Genomic DNA, 8502 nt, shown 5'->3' with positions numbered 1-8502 from the left:
ATTAATAATAAGAAACTAAATTAATTTAACTAAACCTAAATATCCTCCTAGGCTCCTAGATCAGCTTTTCCTATTCCTTCTTTTGACTATGCGAATTCCTTTTAGCCTAGATCTAATTGTTTTACCTAATTAATTATTGAAGTAGAGTTCTAATCAATCAACAAGTCGATAACCTAGTGATAACTCTTGAAAAGAGTTATATTCGAACCTCTAAGCTTGACTAAATGTCTGTACTTAAATAAATATAATTGCATTTGTGGATTAGTTTTAGAACATTGTATAATAATGCTTAGATTGTACCTCAAATGTCATTTCGTGTTACTTTTACTGTTGGGAAGAAGGGAATTGGTTGTTGTATGCAACAGGTTCAAGAAGGATGAAGAAAAAGAGAAAAAAGAGGAAGAGAATGAAAGAAGTGAAATATTTCCATGGAAAAAGGTTGGATGGATTGGCAACACAAATGCCATGACAATTCCAAGAAAATGCTGACGCGGCACTCAGTCCTTGTCACTCTCAGCCAGCTGAACGTGTACTAGATAAATCCACCTAAAAAAAGAGGGAGAAAAGTGTGTGCTAAGAGAGAGGGACCTACCCTATAAAAGAGGAAAGAGAAAATAAAAGAAATGAGGTTTTTTACGGGGATTTTGGAGAGCGATTTTCTTTGCAGAAATTTCGTGTCAAAAATCCAAATAAAAGGGAGAGGGTAGTAGCTTATGAGGAAAGCAGAGACACAAGGAAAGGGACGAGCAATCAGCCTTGGGTCCTACACAATTCAGCAATGTCAAAGTGAAAGCTGGAGTGGTGAAAGCTTCCTACAGTTCTACCTTCATTCTGTTAATTAATTTTTATGATTTCCATACTGTTAATGAATATGTTGAATGTTATTCTGATTTTGGATTTTAAATCCCAACCCATGAGCGAATTTCATTTGGGTTGGAATTACTTGATCTATCTTGATATATTTGATAATCATGGTGATATTTAGAATAGATCTATTGTCTTATTCGATTTAGATTATTTTAAACATATGCATGCAATCTCCGGACATAGATGAATGCATAGTATATCCTTAAACTTGATTTAATTCTGAAAATTTTAAGTAAGTTGGATCATGATTGAAGTGCCAGACATGGTTCATGCTTTGCCATCAAGAACGTTGGCACCTTGGAATGAACTTTTTCAAAGGTTTTTGTTACGATACAACACTTCAAACATGAATGCCAAATTGAGGAATGATATTACATCTTTTCGACAATTTGAAGATGAGACATTGTATGAAGCTTGGGAGAGATTCAAGGAATTGATTAGAAAATGCCCAATGCATGGTTCCAACATTGGACGCAAACGGAAATGTTTCATAATGGACTGAATGCACATACACGAATGATAGTTGATGCATTTGCCAATGGGACTTTGCTAGATAAATCATATAATGAGGCATACGAAATTTTGGAAAGGATAGTTAACAATGATTATTAATATCCAACTACAAGAATGGGTACTGGAAGAAGAGTTGCTGGAGCTATGGAGCTTGATGCGATTACTTCATTAACAGCTCAAGTATCATCCCTAACTAATATGATTAAAATATTGAAGAGACCAGTTGTAGTGCATGAAATGAAAGCAGCAAAATTGACATGTGTTTATTTTGGGGAAGATCATGTTTTTGGTGAATGCCCATCGAACCCAGCTTCAGTATGTTACATGGGAAATTTCAATCGAAACAATAACCCATATTTTAATACATACAATCTAGGATGGAAACAACATCTTAATTTCAGTTTGAGTAATCAAAGAGTGGGAAATTCCAATAATGTTGTCTGAAAAAATGTCACAAGTGCACCACCTGGATATAATCAACCTATGCCACAACAAAATCTTCAGCAAATTTCATCATCATCTTCGTCTATGGAAGCTCTATTGAAGAAATACACGGCAAAGAATGATGTTATAATACAGAGTCCAACTACATCTTTAAGAGCTTTAGCAAACCAAGCGTGGCAAATTGCCAATACATTAAGCTCAAGATCGCAAGGAGTATTACTGAGTGATACTAAAAATTCAAGATCTTAAGGGAAGGAACATTGCAAGGCCATTACACTCAGAAGTGGTATTTAGCTACCTGAAGTTGTTAATGATACTGCTATTGAAGAAGATAGTTCAGAATTCACACATAAAGCGAATTTAGAACCAGTAGTGGAGAAATCTACAATTGAGAAGAGTAAACAAAAAAATGTTGAAGCAGAATCAGCTCGTGTTGCCAATAAGAATGCCATGGCAAAACAACCTCACAAGTTGAACGAAGGCCACTGCCACATTTTCCTCAGCGATTCGAGAAGTTGAAGCAAGATCTTCAATTCAAAAAATTCTTAGATGTCCTGAAGAAACTTCATATCAACATACCATTGGTGGAAGCATTGGACCAAATGCCCAATTACATAAAGTTCATGAAGGACATATTCTTAAAGAAGCACAAACTAGGAGAATTTGAAACTATTGCTCTCATAGAAGGGTGCATAACAATGTTGATGAACAAATTGCCAGTAAAATTGAAGGACCCAAAGAGTTTTACTATTCATTGCTCAATTGGAATTATTATGTGGCAAGGCCTTATATGATTCAGGTGCAAGCATAAATTTAGTGTCTATGTCTGTTTTCAGGAAATTGGGGTTTAGGAAGGTCTAGCCATTGGTAGAACATTAATTGATGTACCAAAAAGGTGAATTAACAATGAGAGTTAATGACCAGCAGATAACCTTTAATGTTTTTTATGCCATGAAGTGTGCAGATACAGATGAAGATTGTCACGCTATAAGAATTATTGACACAAAAGTGAAGGAAGAATTGGTAGAATTTTGCAATTTTGATAATGAAGCAGACGTAGTTGAGTTGAATAAAGAAGAATTGATTGAAGAACTTAGTGAATTGATGGAGGCTAAGTAACTTGAAGATGGAGCACGAAGGAGTTTTGAATCTTTAAATTTATTAGGGTATTCTTTTAAACCTCCCCGACTTTCTATAGAGGACCCTCCTACTTTGCAGTTGAAGCCTTTCCACTAAATTTAAAGTACACCTACTTCGGAGACAACAGCACATTTCCAGTAGTTATCTCTGTAAAATTTACATCTGATCAAGAGGCTCAACTGTTAGAAGTTTTGAAGAGGCCTAAGAAGGCATTGGGGTGGACAATTGTAGATACCAAGGGAATCAGTCTCGCCATCTACATGCATAAGATTTTACTAGAAGATTACCATGGCAATACTATTGAGTAGTAGAGAAGACTGAACCCTATTATGAAATAAGTCGTTAAAAAGGAGAGTATCAAATGGCTTGATGCTGGAATAATCTATCCTTTTTCTGATTGTTCGTGGGTGAGCCCTGTTCAATATGTACCCAAGAAAGAGAGTGTTACAGTGGTTAGCAATGACAACAACAAACTCATTCCAACTCGTATTGTCACCGGATGGAGAGTTTGAATGGACTATCGAAAGCTCAACAAAGCAACTAGGAATGACCATTTTCCTTTACCATTCATCGATCAAATGTTAGATAGATTAGCAGAAAAAGCCTTTTATTATTTTTTGAATGGTTATCCGGGGTATAACCAAATTGCCATAGCTCCTACTGAACAAGAAAAGACTATATTCACGTGTCCTTATGAAACCTTCACTTTTAGAGATTATGTTCACGTGTCCTTAGGGAACCTTCGCTTTTAGATGAATGTAGTTTGGATTGTGCAATACCCTTATAAGATTTCAATGCTGCATGATGGCAATATTTTCGGACATGGTGGAGAATTTTTTGGAAGTTTATAAGGATGACTTCTTGGTGCTTGGTGATACGTTTGAAGGTTGTTTAAAAAATTTAGATCTAGTTCTTTATCGATCTAAAGAGTCTAACCTTGTTCTGAATTGGAAAAAATGCCATTTCATGGTCTGTGAAGGCATTGTTCTGGGACATAAAATTTCACAGTAAGGGCTGCTGTAGACAAAGTGGAGTTTGAGGTTATTGAGAAATTACCACCACCCATTATAGTTAAAGGTGTTTGAAGTTTCCTTGGCCATGCAAGATTTTATGGACGATTTATTAAGGATTTTTTGAAGATATCCAAACCCATGTGTGCATTGTTAGAACATAATAGAGTTTTCAAGTTTTATGAGCCTTGTGCAAGCATTTCAGGAATTAAAAAAGCAATTGGTAACAGCACTGATTGTCATAGCACTGGACATGACATTACCTTTTGAACTTATATGCGACGCCAGTGATTTTACTGTAGGAGTGGTGCTTGGGAAAAAGAAGGATAAAGTGTTTCATGCCATCCTACTATGTAAGTCGGACACTGAAAGATACACAGTTGAACTACACCACCACTGAGAAAGAATTTTTGGCTGTGGTATTTGTATTTGACAAATTCAAATCCTATTTAATTGGCACCAAAGTTATATTTTACACGGATTGTTCTACGATTAAGTATTTGGTGCCAAAAAAGATGCAAAGTCAATATTAATTCGTTGGATATTGTTGCTACAGGAATTTAATCTAGGAATTCGAGATAGGAAAGGCACAGACTATCAAGTGGTTGACCACTTGTCGAGACTTGAAGCAATAAATGAATATGGCAATACTCAACTCATTAAAGAGGATTTTCCAGAAGAGAAATTGCTGGTTGCCACGGTATTACCTTGGTATGCCAATATTGTCAATTTCTTAGTAAGTGGATTGCTGCCACCTGAGCTCAACAGTCGAAGACGAAAAAATTTTCTCCATGATGTCAAGCAATATTATTGGGATGAGCCATTTTATTCAAACATTGTATAGATCAAACAATTTGGAGGTGTGTACTAGATGACGAGATTCACGGTATTTTACACCACTATCACTCAGCACCATATGGGGGACATTTTGGGGGAATGCAAACTACTGCAAAAGTTCTCCAATTTGGCTTTTATTGGCCAAACTTGTTTAAAGATGCACATGAATTTTGCCAAGCTTGCGATTGTTGTCAATGAACTGGGAACTTATCAAAGAGGTATGAAATGCCATTGCAAAATATTCTAGAAGTTGAATTGCTTGATGTGTGGGGAATCGATTTTATGGGTCTATTTCCACCCTCTTGGGGCAATATATACATCCTTGTAGTTGTAGATTACATCTCCAAGTTGGTTGAAGCTGTCGCTCTCCATACGAATGATACCAAATTGGTATATGGACAATTTCTTGGAATATCGACCGTGTTTCTTTGAAGCATAATTGTAGGGTATGGTACCATTTTCTTAAATCTCACCTTAGCCCTTCAACTCATAACTCTACTATTTCAAAGGAACGCATGTTGTTACTACACTCTATTATGACTGAAAGAAAGATAAATGTTGGAAAAATTATTTTTAGAGAAGTTTATTGTTGCGCACAAAAGAATGCAGGCACCTTGAATTTTTCATCTCTCATTACTGCACTTTGTCAATGGCTAAATGTTCCTATCCAAGCTAATGAGAACAAAATCCCTAACAAATGAGCCATCAAAAAATAGATTGCCATGAGATTTTTAGAGGAAGAAGTGCAACGGCATCCTAGCTCTGCATCAACCTCTTCTCCACCTAATGGTACCCATGACACTCCATCCACATCTTACAATAATTTTGAGCAGCATGTGCTCGATGCTCTTGAGGTGTTGAGACAACTGTTTCGTTTGGTAAAGAAGCAACAATTAAAGATAAGAAGAAATGGCTTTATTTTAGGGCTATGTTAGAGGGAGGGATAATGCCATCAAGAAATCTCTTCAAAAAAACTTTACCAGGCCCATGCCTGCATTCCTTACTTTTCCCAAAGAGTTGTTATCGAATCCAGAGCATGAAGATGAGGATGAAGTTGAAGCCGCTCTGATAGACACCACCACATATCCAGCCACTGCAAAAAAAATGAACAAAGAAATAGAGGGGGAGGAAAACAAAATAGAATCGGTGAACATTGAATCAGATAATGAAGGAGATAACATGAATTAAACTTCTACACTATAGGAACCTGCTACTGCACCTCAAACCAATGCAACCATATCAGAGCAAGATTGTGAGATTAATCAACTGATTAATGATCTCACGAAATCAGATGATGATGAAGATGAGGTGTCAATCAATCAGCTCAAATGGAAGTAACGCTACAAACAAGCTACTAGGAAATCCACCCGACCCAACTAAAGTAACACAAATTCTTTCCAAGCTTTTTTTTCTTTTCAATTGTATTTTTTTTTATTTTTACTTGCATTCATATTTGTTTTCAGTGCATTTTCTACATATCTATTTGTTTTTGCATAAGTGAAATTTTGTCTTTGATTATGCATTGGGGACATACATCCCTTAGGTTTGGGGGTGTTTTGCACATATTGTATGAATGAGATTTTTTTTTGAACAGTAGATCATTTTGTCACTCATTTTGTCATAACATACAAATTGTTTATGAGAAGTATATTGTTATTTATGATGTTCGATGAGGATTATAACTCTTCAAACTGTGAAAATTGTGATAGTTGATTAGGTATGTTTAGCTTAGGATAATCGTGTGAAAATTGATGCCTAAAAGTAGAAAGACCTAAGTATAATCGCAATTAGTGTATAATAGGTTTCTTTGAATACACTTAGAAGTCTTGAAACTAAGATTAGTAAATTAGCATTGTGTAATAATATGTACCACGGAAAAGCTGAGGATAAATGAATAAATAAAACAAAACGTAGAAGACATTATAAAACACTCTAATGTTTGAAATTGTTAAGTAGGCCAGTAATACTCTGTTTGCTCCATTGTATTATTGACCAGAAAAGTAAGATCAAATAAGAGTGAGTAAAAAAAAGTTTGGGGGCACTCCAATCTAGTAGTAGGCTGAGTAGTTAAGAGGGTAGTTGTTTGCTCCATCCATCTTTTTAGTTAAAAGCCTTAGCTTCATGAGTGAATTACATTCAAATTATGGTGTGATGTAATAACTGTCAATCTAGTGTATACTCTATTGAGATTGTGAGGTAAAGAAATCATGTGACAGGATGAATCCCCTAGAAAAAAAATATATAATGCAATGATAGAATAAGTATGAAAAGAAAAACTGAGTTTAGTGGAAAGATAAACAAGTACATTAGGAGGTGCTTGCTATAGTCAAAATTGCATGAGTATTTAGGAACTTGTATTTTTAGGTAACATTTTCTGCACTTCGTATGCTAAACAAACCTATAAAATTTTAACCATTTTTTTTTACAGAAGACTACTGAGAATGGAGGTATAAAATATGTTTCGTTTGGTTTAGCAGTACAAGAGGCAATTGTGTAGTTATGGTAAATTCATGCATTTATATACATATTCTGCTTGAGGACAAGCAAGAACTCAAATTTGGGGGTGTGATAACTCTTGAAAGGAGTTCAATTTTGAACCTCTAAGCTTGATTAAATGCTTGTACTTAAGTAAATATAATTGCATTTTTAGATTATTTTTAAAACATTGCATAATAACGCTGAGATTGTGCCTCAAATGTCATTTCATATTACTTTTACCATTGAGGAGAAGGGAATTGGTTGTTGTATGCAACAGGTGCAAGAAGGATGAAGAAAAAGAGAAAAATGAGTACGAGAATAAAGGAAGTGAAATATTTCCATGGCAAAAGGTTGGATAAATTGCCAACACAAATGCCATGGCAATTCCATGAAAATGCTGATACAGCACTCAATCCTTGTCATTCTCAGCCAGTTGGACATGTACTAGATAAATCCACCTAAAAAAAGAGAGAGAAAAATGTGTGTGTTGAGAGAGGGGGACCTACCCTATAAAAGGGGAAGGAGAAAATAAAACAAAAGAGGATTTTGGATGGGGATTTTGGAGAGCAGTTTTCTCTGCAGAAAACTTGTGAAAAAAATCCACAGAAAAGGGAGAGGGTGGCAGCTTAAGAGGAAAGCAAAGATGCAAGGAAAGGATGAGCAATCTGCCTTGAGTCCTGCATAATTCAACAGTGTCGAAGTTATGGACCTTCTTATTGAGCAAGTTAAGGTGCTTTTTGAAGAGATTGCATTTAGCTCCAGTACACTTAATGGCCTATTGGACTAATCTGCAATGATCTTGATAGCTCGAGATCTCAAACTTAGAATTTAGAAAGAATTATTCAAGAAAAAAGAAGGCAAATTAGGGCTTTAGAGCAACACAGAATTGAGAGTGGGGAAGATTCAATTTATAATGCATCATTTGTCAAAATGTAACATACAATTCTAAAATAGATGACACAATGTAATGAAATGAGATTTGAGCTTGAGATAAAATCGACAGATAATCGTATCTTGTAAGAACAACTGCAAAATAAGTGTTCTGAGAACGAAGAATTGCAAGCAAAGGTATCTCTCCTGAAGTAGCAGTTGGAATCTTTCTCTAGTGATAAACTATCATCTTTTGCACATGGAATATCTAAAGAACATGATGACGTGTTACAAAAAATAGATTCAATCTCAGGAGATCGAGAATGAAAAACTAAAACTAGAA

At 35.4% G+C, this 8502-nt stretch overlaps 1 non-coding gene across 1 annotated transcript; it reads right to left on the bottom strand.

The window, feature by feature from the left end:
- Window positions 1–1222: 1222 nt before the first annotated feature.
- Window positions 1223–1329, bottom strand: LOC128042018 (small nucleolar RNA R71). Its single transcript, XR_008197226.1, has one exon. It is a non-coding gene; the product is annotated as a small nucleolar RNA R71 (small nucleolar RNA).
- Between the last annotated feature and the right edge of the window lie 7173 nt (window positions 1330–8502).

Source organism: Gossypium raimondii, chromosome 6 (assembly GCF_025698545.1).
Source record: "Gossypium raimondii isolate GPD5lz chromosome 6, ASM2569854v1, whole genome shotgun sequence".
Lineage (NCBI taxonomy): Eukaryota > Viridiplantae > Streptophyta > Magnoliopsida > Malvales > Malvaceae > Gossypium > Gossypium raimondii.
Note: the sequence above shows the minus strand (reverse complement) of the source record. Positions and strands in the feature narration are given on the sequence as shown.